Source organism: Triturus cristatus, chromosome 9 (assembly GCF_964204655.1).
Source record: "Triturus cristatus chromosome 9, aTriCri1.1, whole genome shotgun sequence".
NCBI classification, from domain to species: domain Eukaryota; kingdom Metazoa; phylum Chordata; class Amphibia; order Caudata; family Salamandridae; genus Triturus; species Triturus cristatus.
The window spans coordinates 320604834-320622687 of NC_140592.1; the positions used below are offsets into that span (position 1 = coordinate 320604834).

The following is a 17854-nucleotide window of genomic DNA, read 5'->3' on the forward strand; positions in this document are numbered from 1 at the left end:
GGCTTCCTCTTTAAATATGCTGACCCAAAGTTTTTTTAAAAGGTCAGGCTAAAGATACTGAGGGGACTTGCAGAGACATGGAACATGGTCAGAAAAACTTTAAAAATTCCATACTACAGTTTATTGGCCCCCATCTGGGATGGACCCAGATCTCCGGAGTGGACAAAAGATGCTCTTGCTAAACCTCTGCTAGAGGGGGGCCTCACGCGGTGGGAACAGTTAATAGTAGATGGTAAGCTTATTTCCTGGGAAGAATGTAACCAACAAGCAAACTTTTGCTTATCCAGATTTAAATACTTTCAAATACGAAGTTGGTTTCAGGAACCAGCAACAAAGATAGGCGATCAAAATGACTTGGAAACATGGTTAAAACAAGAGTCAAGTCAAAAGAAGGAGGTAGCGACCATCTACTGGTTAATGGTTGAAACTGAGGATGGAGATTTTATCATCGTTGGAAAATAACTGGCAAGTATCTATGTCTATGCTATTTAAAATAGTCAAGCCTGCAAGCCTGAGGAGAAATCATCTTTTTTCTGTCCACAGAGCGTATTGGTCTCCTCGGAAATTGTCAAAGTTTGGGAGAGGAGGAGATGTTCCCTGCCCGAAGTGTGGTAATATGAGAGAGGATGATGTCCACATGTTTGTTAAATGCCCGATATTGCAATCTTTTTGGAGCGAAGTGTGCAAGGCACTGTCTGAAATGTTGAAATTGAACGTTAAGGTAAGCGTTAAGCTCATTATTTGTGGGCTGATAGAACTTGAAGCTTTAATTACTAAAAATCAGGCAAGGCTTATCTTCTATGCTATATTACTGGCACGGAGGGAAATTTATAAGCTGTGGGTTGTTGCCCTCCCCCCCTACTTTGGATAATTGGTTGTGCTCTATTAAACATTTAGTCATTTTAGATAGGAAAAGCTCTGGGAATGTACATTTTTGGCTCCCGTTTTTTCAAATGGTGTGATGTCCTAAATATCAACAGGTGTGGTTTAATGGTCTGGTGATTAAGCCTTCTCAGCCTCAGCAGGTTTCCTGGGAGCAGGTTTTTCTTGTCGTCTAGTCTCCCGGGTTGGACAGTGAGTGGGATGAGACAGACAAAGAAAAGAGGAGAAAAAAAATGGGGTACGGGGAGATCATCCCTGAGGGTCATACAGAATTATGGTCACCGCTCACGCTGTAATACAGCAGGCACATCTGTGGCATCCTTTGTACAACCTATCCCTTCAATATCTAACGATCAGAAAAGAAGAGAAATCAGATTTGCCATACAAACTGCTTGTTGTACATCCATTACTAATATAGATGGGTATGGTAAAATTTTGAAAGATGAATTCCCTGCCTTCCGAATGCACCGCACCAAATGCACAGCACTAATTGATTCTCTGTTGGGAATTGCTGATAGATATTGGAACATCACCATTTTCTTTATTGATTGATGAATCAATTGACATTGAAGTGAAAACTACTGTGCATTTGCATTAAATATTTCAGCAAAAAGCTTAACAAATTTGTAAGCACCTTCCTTGCCATGGTAGAATTAGATCAGGCCTGTTCCGAAGATACAGCAGATGCAGTCCTAAACTTGCTGGAAACTTGTAACCTTGAGATTAAAAATGTAATTGGCATAGGTACAGATGGGGCAAGCGTCATGTGTGGGAAGCACCACTCAACATTCACCTTGTTGCGAGATAAACAACCATCCTTGCAACTTGTGCGCTGTATTTGCCACTCCCTTGACATCATTGCTAAGAAAGCAATAAGGAGCATTCCTAGCAGTATAGAATTTATGATCAGAGAAACTTACAACTGTTTTTTCCACTCACCAAAACGCCAGGCTGACTATAAGGAGTTGTATCTCACATTGGACGGAGGCATGCCCCTGAAATTAATTTTACCTTGCGAAACACGGTGGCTAGTGATGGCAGATTGTGTAGATCATTTACTAGAACAATATGATGTCTTAAAATTACACTTTTGCACAGCATCCTATGTGGAATACCTCTATGCAGCAAGGATGCTCCAAGAAATGTATCAAGATGAGATAAATCTACTTTACCTCACTTTCTTAAAGCCAGTGCTCCAAGAAATAAAGGTTTTTAACAAATAATTTCAGCTAGAATCTGGGGATGCACTCCACATCTTCTGTGATCCATATACTCTGTACTTGTCCACATTTAAAAGGATCCTAAAACCAAGTGTTTTCACATGTAATAATCAAGAGCAGTTGCAGAGCCTAGACTTACAAAGTTCTGCCATTTATCTTTCACAGGATGATGCAGATCTTGGGCTCACTTTCCGTAACAAGCTGGAAGAAAGTAAACTCCCTTCTGTGTCAAAGGAAGGCATTGTGACAAGGTGCCTGGAGTTCATGAAAGTATTGATGTGTGAATATAAAGCTCGTCTCCCCAAGTCTCTCAGCATGCTTAGAAAGTTAGAAACTTTGAGTCCCCAAAAAGTACTTGCCGTTCCCAAACCACCTGTAACATATTTGCCAGAAGCCCTTTTCACTTGTCCATTGGAGGTCCTAGAGTCACAATGGAGAACTGTATCCTCATGCTCCTTTCTTAACACTTCAAACATAGAATCGTTCTGGATGGAAGTGTATAACTACACCGATGCTGCTGGCAACCATTGTTTTCACGAGCTTGCAATGGGTGCTATTAAGATGTTGACTCTCACGATATCCAATGCTCATGTTGAACGAGTTTTTTCCCAGATGACGCTGTTAAAAAATGGTAGAAGGAACAGAATGGGCCTAAAACTGCTTTCAAATATTCTATATAGTAAGTTTGGACTGAAACGCATTGCTTTAAAGTCATATTCATTTGTTCCACCCCCGCTATTGTTTGCAAAATTTAACAGCAGTATGTATGATTAAACTTGCAACAGTGCGCCACCACCCCGGAGCTGCATGCAGTTCATGTATGTTGCAAGGGGTAGAAAAACACTTTCACAGACCTGCTCATTAACTGCAGAAGGAGGCACAACGCCTGCCCGCTACTGACAGGACCAGAAGAACACTTTCTTAGACCTACTCTTGCCACTGTGTACCCCAGAGCATTGCGTGCCACTCCTGCTGGTGCCAACTCTAGAAGAGCACCATTCTCCACCTTCTCCTACTTCCAGCAACCCACATTGCAGTGAAAAAACACCAGTGCATTTGCATTATATATTTTAACAAAAAGCTTAACAAATGTGTAAGCGCCTTCCTTGCCATGGTAGAGTTAGATCAGGCCTGTTCCGAAGATATAGCAAATGCAGTCCTAAACTTGCTTGAAATTTGTAACCTTGAGATTAAAAATGCAATTGGCATAGGCACAGATGATGCAAGCATCATGTGTGGGAAGCACCACTCAACATTCACCTTGTTGCGAAATGAGCAACCGTGCTTGCAACTTGTGCGCTGTATTTGCCACTCCCTTGACATCATTGCTAAGAAAGCAATAAGGAAATTCCTAGCAAATAGAATTTATGATCAGAGAAACTTACAACTGGTTTTCCCACTCGCCAAAATGCCAGGCTGACTATAAGGAGTTGTAGCTCACATTGGACGGAGGCATGCCCCTGAAATTAATTTCGCCTTGCGAAACACGGTGGCTAGTGATGGCAGATTGTGTAGATCGTTTACTAGAACAATATGATGCCTTAAAATTACACTTTTGCACAGCATCCTATGTGGAACACTGCTATTAAGCAAGGATACTCCAAGAAATGTATCAAGATGAGATAAATCTTCTTTACCTCACTTTCTTAAAGCCAGTGCTCGAAGAAATAAAGGTTGTTAACAAAATGTTTCAGCTAGAATCTGGGGATGCACTCCACATCTTCCGTGATCTATATACTCTGTACTTGTCCACACTTAAAAGGATACTAAAATCAAGTGTTTTCACATGTAGTAATCAAGAGCAGTTGCAGAGCCTAGACTTACAAAGTTCTGCCATTTATCTTTCAAAGGATGATACAGATCTTGGGCTCACTTTCCGTAACAAGCTGGAAGAAAGTAAACTCCCCTCTGTCAAAGGAAGGCATCGTGGCAAGGTGCCTGGAGTTCATGAAAGTATTGGTGTGTGAATATAAAGCTTGTCTACCCGAGTCTCTCAGCATGCTTAGAAAGTTCTCCAAAAACTACTTACCGATCCCAAACCACCTGTAACAGATTTGCCAGAAGCCCTTTTCACTTATCCATCGGAGGTCCTGGAGTCACAATGGAGAACTGTATCCTCCTGCTCATTTCTTAACACTTCAAACATAGAATCGTTTATTAGAACAATATGATGCCTTAAAATTAAACTTTTGTATAGCGTCATATGTGGAACACTGCTTTGCATCAAGATGAGCCACGCCTATATCCCCCCCTACTTTGAACAGGTACCATTGCCATGTATTAGCTCTAGGATTACCACAGTTATGCCAGTAAAGATAGAGATGATTGTCTCTTGCAGTTTCAGGTAGTCACCTGCCCTCTCATCAACACACAGTTCATCATTGTGCAGCTTCTCCCAGCAGCCTAACAGTTGCAGTTTAAAGAGTGCAACATGGGCAAGTGAGTTCAAAACATTAAAAACGGTGGTAGTGGTTTCTGAATCCAAAGGATGGATTACCCAATGAAATAAGATAATACCGAGGCAGCGTGCAAGTACTGTCCTATAGAACTGCATGCCCATTATAATGATTTGAAGCAACATGCAGCAACCACGAAACACTGCTCACGCTGTAATGCAGCGAGCACATCTGTGGCATCCTTTGTACAACCTATCCCTTCCATATCTAACGATCAGAAAAGAAGAATAATCAGGTTTGCCATACAAACTGCTTGTTGTACATCCATTAATACTATAGATGGGTATGGTGAGATTTTGAAAGATGAATTCCCTGCCTTCCAAATGCACCGCACCAAATGTACAGCACTAATTAAATCTGTGTTGGGCCCATATTTCAAGAGGAATTGCTGAAAGATATTGGAGCATCACCATTTTCTTTTGTAATTGATGAATCAACTGCCACTGAAGTGAAAAACTGCTGTGCATTTGAATAAAATATATCAGCCCTATAGAACTGCATGCCCATTACAATGATTTGAAGAAACCTGCAGCAACGTTTGAGTGTAAGATTTACTAAACCATTAAGAGCTTCAGTTAACCAGCTGTCAACATTACAGGTGCATGGTGTCAGAGGACTGATGCGCACTTGCTAGATAATAGCAACATGCTGCCAAACTCGAAATACAAAATACTCCAAGCTATTAATCAAGATGAGCCACGCCTATTTCCCCCCTACTTTGATGGAGTAGGTGCCATTGTCATGTGTTAGCGCTAGGATTACCACAGTTATGCCAGTACAGATAGAGCGTAGAGAGGCACACCATGTGCCTATTCACCTAGCTTACTGTCTTCTACTGGAAGAAACCTAAGGGGCTCCTGCTGAGGTCTTTGATGTGTCCAGCCAAAAGCTGCCAAAGTTGAAATACAAAGAAGTGATTAATGAACAATTCGTAGTTTCCTTGTGCTGGCCATGTTTACAGGGACGTGCCTCACCCCTTGAAACGAGTGTCTGGAGGCACACCATGTGCCTATTCACCTAGCTTACTGTCTTCTACTGAAAGAAACCTAAGTGGCTCCTGCTGAGGTCTTTGATGTGTGCAGCCAAAAGCTGCCAAAGTTGAAATACAAAGAAGTGATTAATGAACAATTTGCAGCTTCCCTGTGCTGGCCATGTTTACAGGGACTTGCCTCACCCCTTGAAACGAGCATCTGGAGGCACACCATGTGCCTATTCACCTAGCTTACTGTCTTCAACTGGAAGAAACATAAGTGGCTCCTGCTGAGGTCTTTGATGTGTCCAGCCAAAAGCTGCCAAATTTGAAATACAAAGAAGTGATTAACGAACAATTCGCAGATTCCCTGTGCTGGCCATGTTTACAGGGACTTGCCTCACTCCTTGAAACGAGTGTCTGGAGGCTCACCATGTGCCTATTCACCTAGCTTACTGTCTTCTACTGAAAGACACCTAAGTAGCTCCTGCAGAGGTATTTGATGTTCCAGCCAAAAGCTGCCAATGTTGAAATACAAAGACGTGATTAATTAACAATTTGTAGTTTCCCTGTGCTGGCCATGTTTACAGGGACTTGCCTCACCCCTTGAAACGAGCGTCTGGAGGCACACCATGTGCCTATTCACCTAGCTTACTATCTTCTACTGGAAGAAACCTAAGTGTCTCCTGCTGAGGTCTTTGTGTCCAGCCAAAAGCTGCCAAAGTTGAAATACAAAGAAGTGATTCATGAACAATTCGCAGTTTCCTGTGCTGGCCATGTTTACAGGGACTTGCCTCACCCCTTGAAATGAGCGTCTGGCGGCACACCATGTGTCTATTCACCTAGCTTACTGTCTTCTACTGGAAGAAACCTAAGTAGCTCCTGCTGAGGTCTTTGATGTGTCCAGCCAAAAGCTGCCAAAGTTGAAATACAAAGAAGTGATTAATGAACAATTCGCAGTTTCCCTGTGCTGACCATGTTTACAGGGACTTGCCTCACCCCTTGAAAAGAGCGTCTGGAGGCACACCATGTGCCTATTCACCTAGCTTACTGTCTCCTTCTGGAAGAAACCTAAGTGGCTCCTGCTGAGGTCTTTGATGTGTCCAGCCAAAAGCTGCCAAAGTTGAAATACAAAGAAGTGATTAATGAACAATTCGCAGTTTCCCTGTGCTGGCCATGTTTACAGGGACTTGCCTCACCCCTTGAAAAGAGTGTCTGGAGGCACACCATGTGCCAATTCACCTAGCTTACTGTCTACTACTGGAAGAAACCTAAGTGGCTCCTGTTGAGGTCTTTGATGTGTCCAGCCAAAAGCTGCAAAAGTTGAAATACAAAGAACTGATTAATGAACAATTAGCAGTTTCCCTGTGCTGGCCATGTTTACAGGGACTTGCCTCACCCCTTGAAACGAGCGTCTGGCGGCACACCATGTGTCTATTCACTTAGCTTACTGTCTTCTACTGGAAGAAACCTAAGTAGCTCCTGCTGAGGTCTTTGATGTGTCCAGCCAAAAGCTGCCAAAGTTGAAATACAAAGAAGTGATTAATGAACAATTCGCAGTTTCCCTGTGCTGACCATGTTTACAGGGACTTGCCTCACCCCTTGAAAAGAGCGTCTGGAGGCACACCATGTGCCTATTCACCTAGCTTACTGTCTCCTTCTGGAAGAAACCTAAGTGGCTCCTGCTGAGGTCTTTGATGTGTCCAGCCAAAAGCTGCCAAAGTTGAAATACAAAGAAGTGATTAATGAACAATTCGCAGTTTCCCTGTGCTGGCCATGTTTACAGGGACTTGCCTCACCCCTTGAAAAGAGCGTCTGGAGGCACACCATGTGCCTATTCAACTAGCTTACTGTCTCCTACTGGAAGAAACCTAAGTGGCTCCTGCTGAGGTCTTTGTGTACAGCCAAAAGCTGCCAAAGTTGAAATACAAAGAAGTGATTACAGAACAATTCACAGTTTCCCAGTGCTGGCCATGTTTACAGGGACTTGCCTCACCCCTTGAAACGAGCGTCTGGAGGCACACCATGTGCCTATTCACCTAACTTACTGTCTTCTGAGTTTTACAGACTTTATTAAAAATACAATTTAGAGGGAGCAGTAAATTGCACAGAACACTATTTCTGCCTTGCTTATTCTTTGTTTTCTAATATTGTATTCTGAGCAGTGCCTGTTTCACATGACAAAGTCACAGTGAGGACTGGTCTTAAAAATGAGTAGCATTAAGGCAGGTGCCCAGTTAACACCCTCCCACCATCTGTATATTGAATAGAATGTATATTTGTCCTTAAAATTGTTTCTGATGACAATTTGTGCATAATTGGAGACTTGCTAATTTGGGCTGGTTTTTGGGCTTAAACTGGTCTGCGTTGGGCTGGATTTGGGCTTATAATTGAGCAGATTTGGGCTTGGAATGGGTCTCAAAATCTGGCAACACTGCTTAAAGCCCTGGTACCTGCCTATTTAAAGCACTGCTGGTATTAGGATGTCAATGATACCAGAGGAGGTGATGATGGTCGGTGCTAGCAGTGAATTCCTGACGATATGAAAGGCAACAGAAAAGTCTTTTCATGCTGCTGGGATAATTCTTGATGCTGTTAAGGCAAGTCCACTGCTGTGGGGCATTGACTTCACCTCTGGGTGACATTTATGCTACTGACTGGTATTGTTTTCCTGCTTAGGAAATTATTGTTTGTTTCTAAATGTCACTCAAAGTGTCGCACATGGACCGGGAAATGTCACATTATCACAATGCAGCATGAAAATGTCACACACAAGCAAACTAGGATGTGGTCTGACGGCTAGATTGCTGACTTTGGAGGTGGAAACTAAGGTTCGAGGCTCGGGGTCTCGTCCACATCCTGTGATTCTCGGCAAATCACTTAATCTCCCCGTGCCTAAATGTGTCCTTGTGTAACGTAACCGGTGCTCATGTAAAAAGCGCTCCAATACCTTCGGGTCGAGCTCGCGCTATATAAATCTGCATTAAGGAAAAAAAAACTTGACAGCCTAGTTAGAGGTGCACCGTAGCGCCCTATCTACAATACGAGCCCTGGCGTTAAACATGCTGTCAAACCCCCACGCTCCATTTATTTCAGCCTGGCTCCCTGAATTCCCATTTGTCCACATTTTATTCTAAACTTAATGTGTCACGTGTGTTTTCGGAACCCTTTCAAAGCACATTAGCTTAAAAACGTCGCATGTGCCTCCACCCTACTTCGCGCCACAATGGCAGAAATGGCACATCTATACTTGTAACCAATTAGAGGCTACATCTGAAGCTTGAGCCCGCTCAGCTGTAGCCAATAGCATCGAGAGAATTCGAACCAATCAGAGCCCGCGCTGCCCTGGTGACGTCAAAAACGGGAAATACCTGAACGTGGCTGTAGCTGGTGTTGTGGAAGTGACCTCATTGTAAATGGCCCGCCCACTGATACTGTCTATGAATGGTGCTGAGTTGGAAGTTCTGGGTTGGAGAAGAGCGAGTCTTTCTTTATCGTACTGAGGCACTTCCTGTCAGATTGTATTCACACCCAGATACGCCTCTGCTAGCACTACGTACAGCAACTGTTTTCTGCAAACTCGTATTACCCGTCTGCTTCTTACACGCTCATTTCTCTCCTGGCTGCTCCTTAAGCAGGTACGTTATTTGCCTGCTATATGTCCAATACAGACAGACAGTGTGTGTTTAATCATATAGGGCTTACGACCTTTCTGGGTGCTGAAGTGCTTGCCTACATGGGTAGCGCGCTGCACTATGTAAGTGTGTAAATATATAGAAGGGTTTACCTATGTTTTCATTTTATGTGGGAAATGTCTCAGCGTCGTGCATGAGTGAATTTGATTGATGTGTTAAGCAGGACCACTGGAATTCCACGGCAGAATAGTGGCACAGAGAGGTGGGCAGGTTATAGCTTTCAGCAACCAGGTAGCTTTGAACTGGACTTTACTATCATCTCCTATATGATTGTCATTGTGAGATGTCAAGAAGCGGTCATTATATGTAGCTATTTGGGACTTACAGCAGTGGACTAAATTGTCCAGTGGTACAGTGGCAGATTTCTTAAGTTATTTTATGTATGTTTAGTTGGTGATGAGTAGTTTATTTGCTGTGTACTGGTACAGTACTGGGTGATGGAAATTGCCAATAGGGTTTCTATCTCATGTAGATGGTCAAGCTGTATAAGGAAGTTATATGCAGCCTGTTTGACAAACAATTGAGTTTCCGACTGCTGAGTGTTAAGAAATTACTATTAGTGAGGGCCAGGAGAGTTATATATGAGTTAACGTTACTATCGAATACTCAGATTAGCTACAGGTCAGCTTGACATCACTTATTTCGACCTAGAATGTTGGGTGCTGTTTGGGCTGTTTCATATCTTTTGGCTGCAGACTGTATTTGAAGGAGATATTTGTTATTCCTTCTTCTATCCTAGAATTATGGGATGATGTAGTTAATTTGGAAACTGCCATGTTTCCGCATCTCTTCTGGAGTGGAAATGCTCATGAATGCTTCAAAACTTGTCTGGTGGCGAGTTACAGAGCTTTGTGGCTTTCACTGAGAAAGTGGTGCCTCTTAGGATTTCTTATATTTAGGTGGGACGATGAACAATGTCCTATTGTGTGTGTGTGTGTATTGCTTGAATTCAACTTGTATGTGTAGTGGTCCTTTTGCTTGGCATGCCCTGTGGGCGAAGCAAAGTGCCTTGAACATTGCTCTACTATCTACAGGTAGTCAGTGAAGTGATTGCAGGATTGGAGTCATGCATTCTCCTGGGTGGAGGCAGGGAAGGAGTCCAGCATAAGTGAGCAGTGTGTTGAGAGTGATGTGGGTAGAGGTGGGGCGGACTGTGCACATATGTGCATTTGTTCATGTATTTATTTTCTTTGTTTTCAGTTTCCTTATTTGGTGGCCTAATGGGCCGTATGTGCCTTGTAAAACCAGTAACATTTGTTCTATAAAATATGTAAACGGACAGTGTGGAACCAAATGATTGGGTCCAATGGGCCAGTGGAACCATGTAAAGGTTAAAAAGTAATGGGTAGAGAACTATTCCCTGGGCAACCCCCAGTGGCATTGGCTTTCTGTTTGAAACGGAAGAGTCCATTTTGATTTGAATAAAACACTCTGAAATAAAATCTTGGAACAGGTATTGGGACACTCAAAGTCCACTACTATTGTAGCCCCTGTCTTCCCTGTAGCCTGCCTCCAAACGAGGTCTAACAAAGGATCCAACTTGATGCGTTTTGCCTCATAAGGAGTTTTTCTTTCTCTTTTAAAGTCTACAATGATCACAGTCTGGTGGTTAGTGAATGGAGTTGATGAGGTTGCTGAAATTATTCAAGAAATGTGGTGAAACCAAATCTCTGCTATTTTACAACTGTCAAATTACCCTCTTGCACCCAACCACCTGCTTCCCGTCGACTCTTTTTTTCCACCAAGCTCCTTCTATTTTGGGGAAGGAGTGACTAAGTGTTGTCTCCTGTGTATGTCCTTTAGTACTCAGGCAGGTGTTACTAGATGTTCACAGAAGGCAGAATAGTAATGGCAGAGAGGTAGGCAACTTAGTTGATGGGCTCATGTGGTTTCCAATGTTGAGGCAACATTATTGCTGTCATGAACAATTAACCGGGTATGTCTAAAAATACAAAACATGAACAGCATCCCACTTGTGTTTTGGATCTCGAAACATTTTACAAACTCCTCACACATTTTACAGTTGTTGACTTTAGTGAGAGTTTGCGTCTGCCACCTTTAGCGCAGATGAAGTTCTGCCACTGAGTTTTTCCCAGACTTAAACCTGTTCCTGTTCACATTGGATCCTATGCTTGTTACAAGCTCTGAGGACCTTTCATTCGTTCATGTATTTTGATATGTAAGATTAATTTTGTCTCTTCTTTGTTTGAGAGGTTGCTTGTTTTTAAGTGGTAAATAGTGAATTATGAACAGCCTGTTTGGCAGGTCTGTTCTGTTTTTTTATCCAGGCCACTTAGCATGGGCCGCTGAATAATATATGATAAATAGCCTTTTCATTGGTTGTTCACATGCACCGTTTTAGCATTTCAACTCGCCATCGAGGCAATTACTGGAGTGCTTACGCTATTGAGCTACAGTTGCAACATACCTGACTTTTTATGATATGTTATATTTTTACCAGTTTTCATAAATGTAGTTCAAAGTTAGCCCTTTCCAAAGATATCTTGGCTCTGTTAGGATGTTAGTAGCGTGGTGGTAAGTTTATCAACAAAGGTCTCACCGGGGATGAGGTACCCTTCCTCTTCCCAAAGAGTTATTTCATATTGCAAGCTCCTGGAACAAGTTAGTTCACTTTTCTGCCAATGCATCAGCTGTGTGAAGACTTTCATGTATATCATTTAAAATAAGCATTTGCAAAGCCAGTATGTCTCGCCTATGCAAGAGCTATTGGCTTTGCTAATGTGTTTAGCCATGTTGTACTCCAGCTTGGCTAAAAGTTAGTGGAATGGAGTCATGTAGAGAATGGAGTGATGTAGAGTGGTATAGTATGGAGGGACTTGGAGTGGAGAAGAGTGTGGCGTAGAGTATTGTAGAGTGTCGTGTACTAGAGTGGCATGTGGCGGAGCGATATAGAGCGGAGTAGTAGAGTGTTGTTGGGGGAACGTAGAGTGTCATGGAGTCACATAAAGTGGAGTAGAGTCTTGTGGAGTGGCATAGCATAGCTGAGAGTGGGGTGTCGTGCATTGGCGTATAGTGGAGTGGCGTAGAGTGGAGGGTTATCAAGTGAAGTGTTGTGAAGTGTCGTAGAGTACCAGGAAGTGGAGGGTCATAGGGTGGAAAGGCATAGAGTGGAGTAAAGTATCGCAGATTGGAGAGCCGTGGAGTGGTGTGGCATAGCATGTAGTGGTGTAGAGTGTAATAAAATGTTGTAGAGTGGCGAGAGTGAAGTGGCTAGAGTGGCTTAGAATGTTGGATAGTGTCGTAGAGAGGCGTGGCGTAGTGTGTCGAGGAGTAGTGGGTGTGGTAGCGCACTGCCATTAAAGACAACACATTTTCAGTCCATTACATTTTGTAGGAAAGTAGGATCTGTTTCTTATGGTTACCCCCACTTTTTGCTTCTTGTGATGCTGTTTTTGACTAGTCTGACTGGGATTCTGCTAATCAGGACCCCAGTCTATCTGCTTTATCCCTAACCTGTTATGTTATGTACTTGGATACACTCCAGATTGGATACTGGGGTACTCTTGTCAGTCCCTAGTATATGGTACCCATGTACCCAGGGCATAGGTACCCCAGAGGCCTCCCATGGGCTGAAGCATGTATTATGCCACCCATGAGAGGCCATGCCAAATGGAACTACAGGTCTGCCATTGCAGCCTGTGTAAGTTGGTGCATGCACCACTTACTTAAGATATAGGTTTACTATATCTAAGGGTCACTACACTTAAAACCTATAAGTCACCCCTATAGCAGGCCTTGACAATCCTGAAGGCAGGGTGCTTGGTTCTAAGTGAGAGGGTGCCACTGCATTAGCAGGACACTCCTGCAGCCTACGGAGTCCATTCTCCCGGATTGTTAGTGCTATGGCCATTTACGACATATAAAGTGGCAGTATGCGACCGCGTGATGACCAACTCTAAAACGGCTGAAAGTAACCCTATCATGTTTGGTGTTAAACATTATGGAATCATACCCCTGGGAGGTATGATTACACCCCTCAGAAATGAGCTTCGTCAGGTCCCTGGTGTTCCTGATACCAGCCTTCTAGTCCCTGGCAGCCCAAAATGGTTGCTGCTGGCCAGAGACACATTTCTGCCCTCCTGCTACTGAGCCAAGCTTGAGCAGTGGAAGGCAGAACAAGGGAGATGTGACTCCCTCCCAGACAGGATTTAGTGTATTAGGCATGGGTGGGTGCGCTTGCCAGCGACCGTAATTCTGCATGAGGGGCACATTTGGTGTCCTTATGCATAGTCCAGTTTAAACCAGTCCTGGAAGCCATTGACTCCTGCTCTGGCGCAAAACTGGAGAAAGGACATGGGAGTAACCTCCCCACTGTCCAGACCCTCCCCTGGGAGGGTCCCATGAATCTGTCCAACCCTCTCCCGTGGGTACAAACATGCTTACCTGGCTGTAGGACCCTAGATTAGATGTGGACAAGATTCTGATCAAGAAACCACTGACCTTCAACCGTCTGGACACTCTGGTCTTCACTGTACTTCTTTTGGGCCCGACTTCGCCTCCCTCTCTGTCCAAAGCATCATCTGTGCTCGTGCACCATACAGGCTCCGTGTAGGACCTGTGGAGCATCAAGGACAACTGAAGATATCTCCCTTGGAGGGAAGGAGTAACTCTCCTGCAACCGCAGGCACCACATCTCAACTGACTGTTCTGCTGCTCCTGAGCTCCTGCGGACTCCGAAGGCTCCAGCAACATGGAAGGTAGGTTTCCAAGTCTCTCGAGGTCCGAGCTGCCCTCTTACCAAATATGAGGTCAGAATCCCTCGTGGGGGCTGCAATTCCTGTACCCCTGTGCACCGCATATTTTTGCAAGTGCATATGCTTGTTGGAGTCTCCAAAACAAGTGCACAGGGCTCCGAGTAGCCCCAACCACTGGCCCCATTTCCACCAAAGAAATACGGCGACCTCGCACCGATTGCTCCGTGCGCTGTGGCTTTGTGAAACTGCTCAAGGTTCCCTTGCGACTCCTGAGCCTCCGGCCTGTGGGTCTCTTGAGGGTCAACACTGCTTTTCTTAGGCTCCCCTAGTTGTTCCAGGCCTGCCCTGACTCCCCTGTGTTTGGTGAGTCTCCTGGACCTTGCTGGTCCGACCCGTAACCTTCTTTGACCTTCAGCGTGGGTTGCCAAGGCTTATTGGTGCTCCAGGCGGACACCGACCCATCAGTACTTGACATCCTTCGTGGGACAGCTCATTACCGGCTTCTGGTCATCCCCGACGTCTCCTGGTACTGGTGGCTGCAGAGTCAAGAACCCCCTCAATGCACCTGAAGCACCCAACATTGGTGAACCTTCGTCTACCGAGCCCCTGGTCACTCCTCCGTGACCCAGACTCTGTCCCCTCTGCTTTCAGGTACTCTTCACCAAGTATCCGCCTTTGGATTCCGACGGACACTTTCCCTCTTTCCAGCAGTGACTCTTCTACGAAGTCCTCCATAGAGTTCGGCAGCGGTTTCCGACACCATTTCAGACCTATGCACCCGGCTTCCCTGGGTAAGGTAACTCTGGTACTACGGTATTCACGGGTGGGGTGGCTCTTCAACCCCCTAACTTCCACGAGGTTTCTTCGAAGCCCACTTAGAACGGTCCTTAAACTTTAAAACTTCAACCGCGACTGTCCCAAAGAATTATACGTAGCACGCATTTGTGTTCCCACACTGCACCCGTCCTCCATGGTGTCCCTTCTTCCTCACCTTGGGTGGTTCCTTGGGGTCACAGCGATTCTACATCCTCTAGGCACTGTCTTGACTCTAGTTGTGGTTCTTGTACCACTATTTTAGTATATGGTTTGGTCTCCCCTTGGAGCCCACTGTGTATTAGTGCTATTTGTTATTGTTTCTGTGCTACAGTATTGTGTGCTTTACTAGTATCCTTGTGTAGAGGGTACTGTGTCGTACTGAAAGAGTGTTATATCAATAGATACATATTTTTATAACTACTGTGTGGTTCTCCTTTCATTTAACCAATACTATAAGGTTGTATTCTGGTAAAACAATCTGCTTAACGTTTCTTCAAGACTAAGCCTGAAGGATGCTCTCCACAGCTACCACTTGAATAGCTTTCTCCGGTTATCTTTGAGCTCTTAAATCACCATAAGGGTTGTTTGGACTGGCACAGGGTGCCCACTTTACCTAGTGGAAGCATATACCAGGCCAACTTCTCACACATTTGCACTGACATACAGTTTTACTGATAAAACGATATAGCTCACAAACTAAATGTGTGGCATAGCATCACTTGGGGGCAGATTACGAGTCTGGCAGCCCTCAGACCACCAGACTCATGGTGGAGCGGCGGTGGTGGTGTTGCGACTCCCACATTACGACCCTAGTGGTCATGCCACCCTGGGACCACCGCTAAAAACTGCCGTTCCCTGGTAGGGGTGCGGCGGTCTAGAGGCATTAAAATGCTTGTCGGTACCGCTGTGGTCCCGGCAAGCAAATTCAGAGTTTCCTCTACACCAGGGTTTTCATGTTGGTTCCTCTTCCATGAAAACCCTGGCTGAAAAGAAACCAAGGAGACCCTACTGGGCCCCCTTGAGCCTCACGCCCTTGGCTGCACAAAGGGGGGCACTGTGTGCATGCTAAGAAGTTCCAGCAAGGCTTGGACTTTTCACTCCATGCTGTGCTGGAACTGTTTTTGTCTTTCCCATTGCAGTCCATATTTTATTGGCACCGCCATGGGAACGGCAAAGGAATTGCCCGCCAGTCACTTAAAAAGACATAATGCGGTGGGCGGTTCTCACGCGGGTTTGGCGGTGCGGCGACGTGGCGGTCCTGCTGCTGCACCATCAAACTCATAATCAGCCCCTTAGTGTGTTGCTTTGTTTTGATCATATTAAAAAAAAATTCCGCCACACTTCAGAATTACAAAAAAATGTACTTCATTAGTGCTATCCCATTTCTAATATTTGCTGTTCATTTGCAGACACTTCAATTTTGTTGCGTGTTAGAAAAAATTAACATTGTACAGTCTTCCTCCAGCACACCTCCGATCAGCATGAGTGTCACATAAATCGTTTTACTTTGAAGTCAGAGAAAGAAAAGTAAACACCAAACTCCATCATAAGATAGAGCCTGACTTTTAACCTCCGTCTTTGAATGCACAACAAATGTGACACGATAAGAACAAAATTTAAAGGCCTGTTTACAGAAAGTGAGCACTTGTGGAACAATACAATGAACAGGCTATGCTCCATGGGTAGGACAGAGACATACTGTACAACCTAAAACGAATAAAGCCCGCAAATGGAAAGCAAGCAAATCTGAGTTACAAATCCAATTATAAGCAGTAGCAGAATGTGTTCTTAGGTTAGCTTTCCGAATTTCTGCAAGATGTCTTTAGCAAGCAGACAGCTGCTCTCTCTGGTAGGCTGTGATCTGAAAAGGTACCACGGTTTGCATGTTATAAGATGAATTCAACTTGTGCGCTCTTGGGTTACTAGGCTGTTTCTTCTCCTTTAAATGCATTACTGAATACTAGCTAATGCAGTCCTTGCAAGAAGTTGTTCATTGGCGTCTCCAGCTGACCTTTATTTAATATGACTGATGAAACAATCGAAAAAATGAACTCACTCTATTTATTAGCTTGCTGAGCCATGGTATTCAGCATGTAGCCTAGAAATCTGGGATTGGCAAAACTTTTTCTCAAAAAAACCCTAGTGAGCAGTTAAGCAGATTCTGCCCCATTTCCCTCCAGCCACATTTGGTAAAGCTCCTGGGGAAAACGTGGCTTTCAGTCCGTTACAAAAATCTGCTGAGTAATATGGGCTTTTCAGTTATTTTAAGTGGATTTCGTGCCAGCACGTGTCCCAGAGGTTTTGACCGCGTTAGTTGCTGGCAGTGGGTCAGAAAACTGCAACCGTTAAAACGTTAAGCTTCTTTCCACACTGCTGAACACAACCTCTTGATTAAATCATGGATGAAGCTAATTTGCTGTTAGAGACATACAGGCACATGCATCAAGGTAGGATTTTGCGATAATTAAGGAATCGCAATTAAGGACTCGCAAAAGCCTATGCATGTAGGAATCGCTGTAAAAGTAGTGATTCCTACACATTCCTTATTTGCGACTCGCAAATTGCGAGTCGCAAATAAGAAATGGCTTCCCATTCATTCCTATGGGCCTACAGGCCCATAGGAATGAATGGGAAATGGCATGCGCAATTTGCGAGTACCAATAGGTCCTCGCAAATTGCGCATGCAATTTCAGGGTGCAAGGGTGTCAAAAGGACACCCTGTTGCACCCCTGAAATTGATCTGGGCACATATGTTGCGCACACACATGCCCTAATCTCAATTTGCGATTCCTTATATGCAATCGCAATTTAAGTAATCGCAATTTAGAGATGACTTAAATTACGATTTTTGCATTTGGGATGATGCATCCCAAATGCAAAAATACCGGTCGCAAAGGGGCAGATTCTGAGAATCTGCCCGTTTGCGACCTGTTTTTCTTTTGATGCATGTACCTGATAATCTAGATACTTTTTTCTTTCAGGCAAACTGGCAACAAGCAGTTGCCCTTTAACATTTTTCATCAGAAGCTAGGCAATTACACTATGACGTCTCACAAGGGTTATCATTTTTCAATCTAGATATGCAGTCCCTGACTCCACT

General features: G+C 44.2%; 1 protein-coding gene across 1 annotated transcript in view; it reads left to right on the top strand.

The window, feature by feature from the left end:
• The first annotated feature begins 8937 nt into the window (after positions 1-8937).
• The window catches only part of GMPPB (GDP-mannose pyrophosphorylase B), a 249043-nt gene continuing 240126 nt past the window's right edge, over positions 8938-17854 (top strand). The window contains exon 1 of the mRNA XM_085625038.1: positions 8938-9166. The gene's annotated coding sequence lies outside the window, so the exon portion shown is untranslated. The remainder of the gene's footprint in view (positions 9167-17854) is intronic.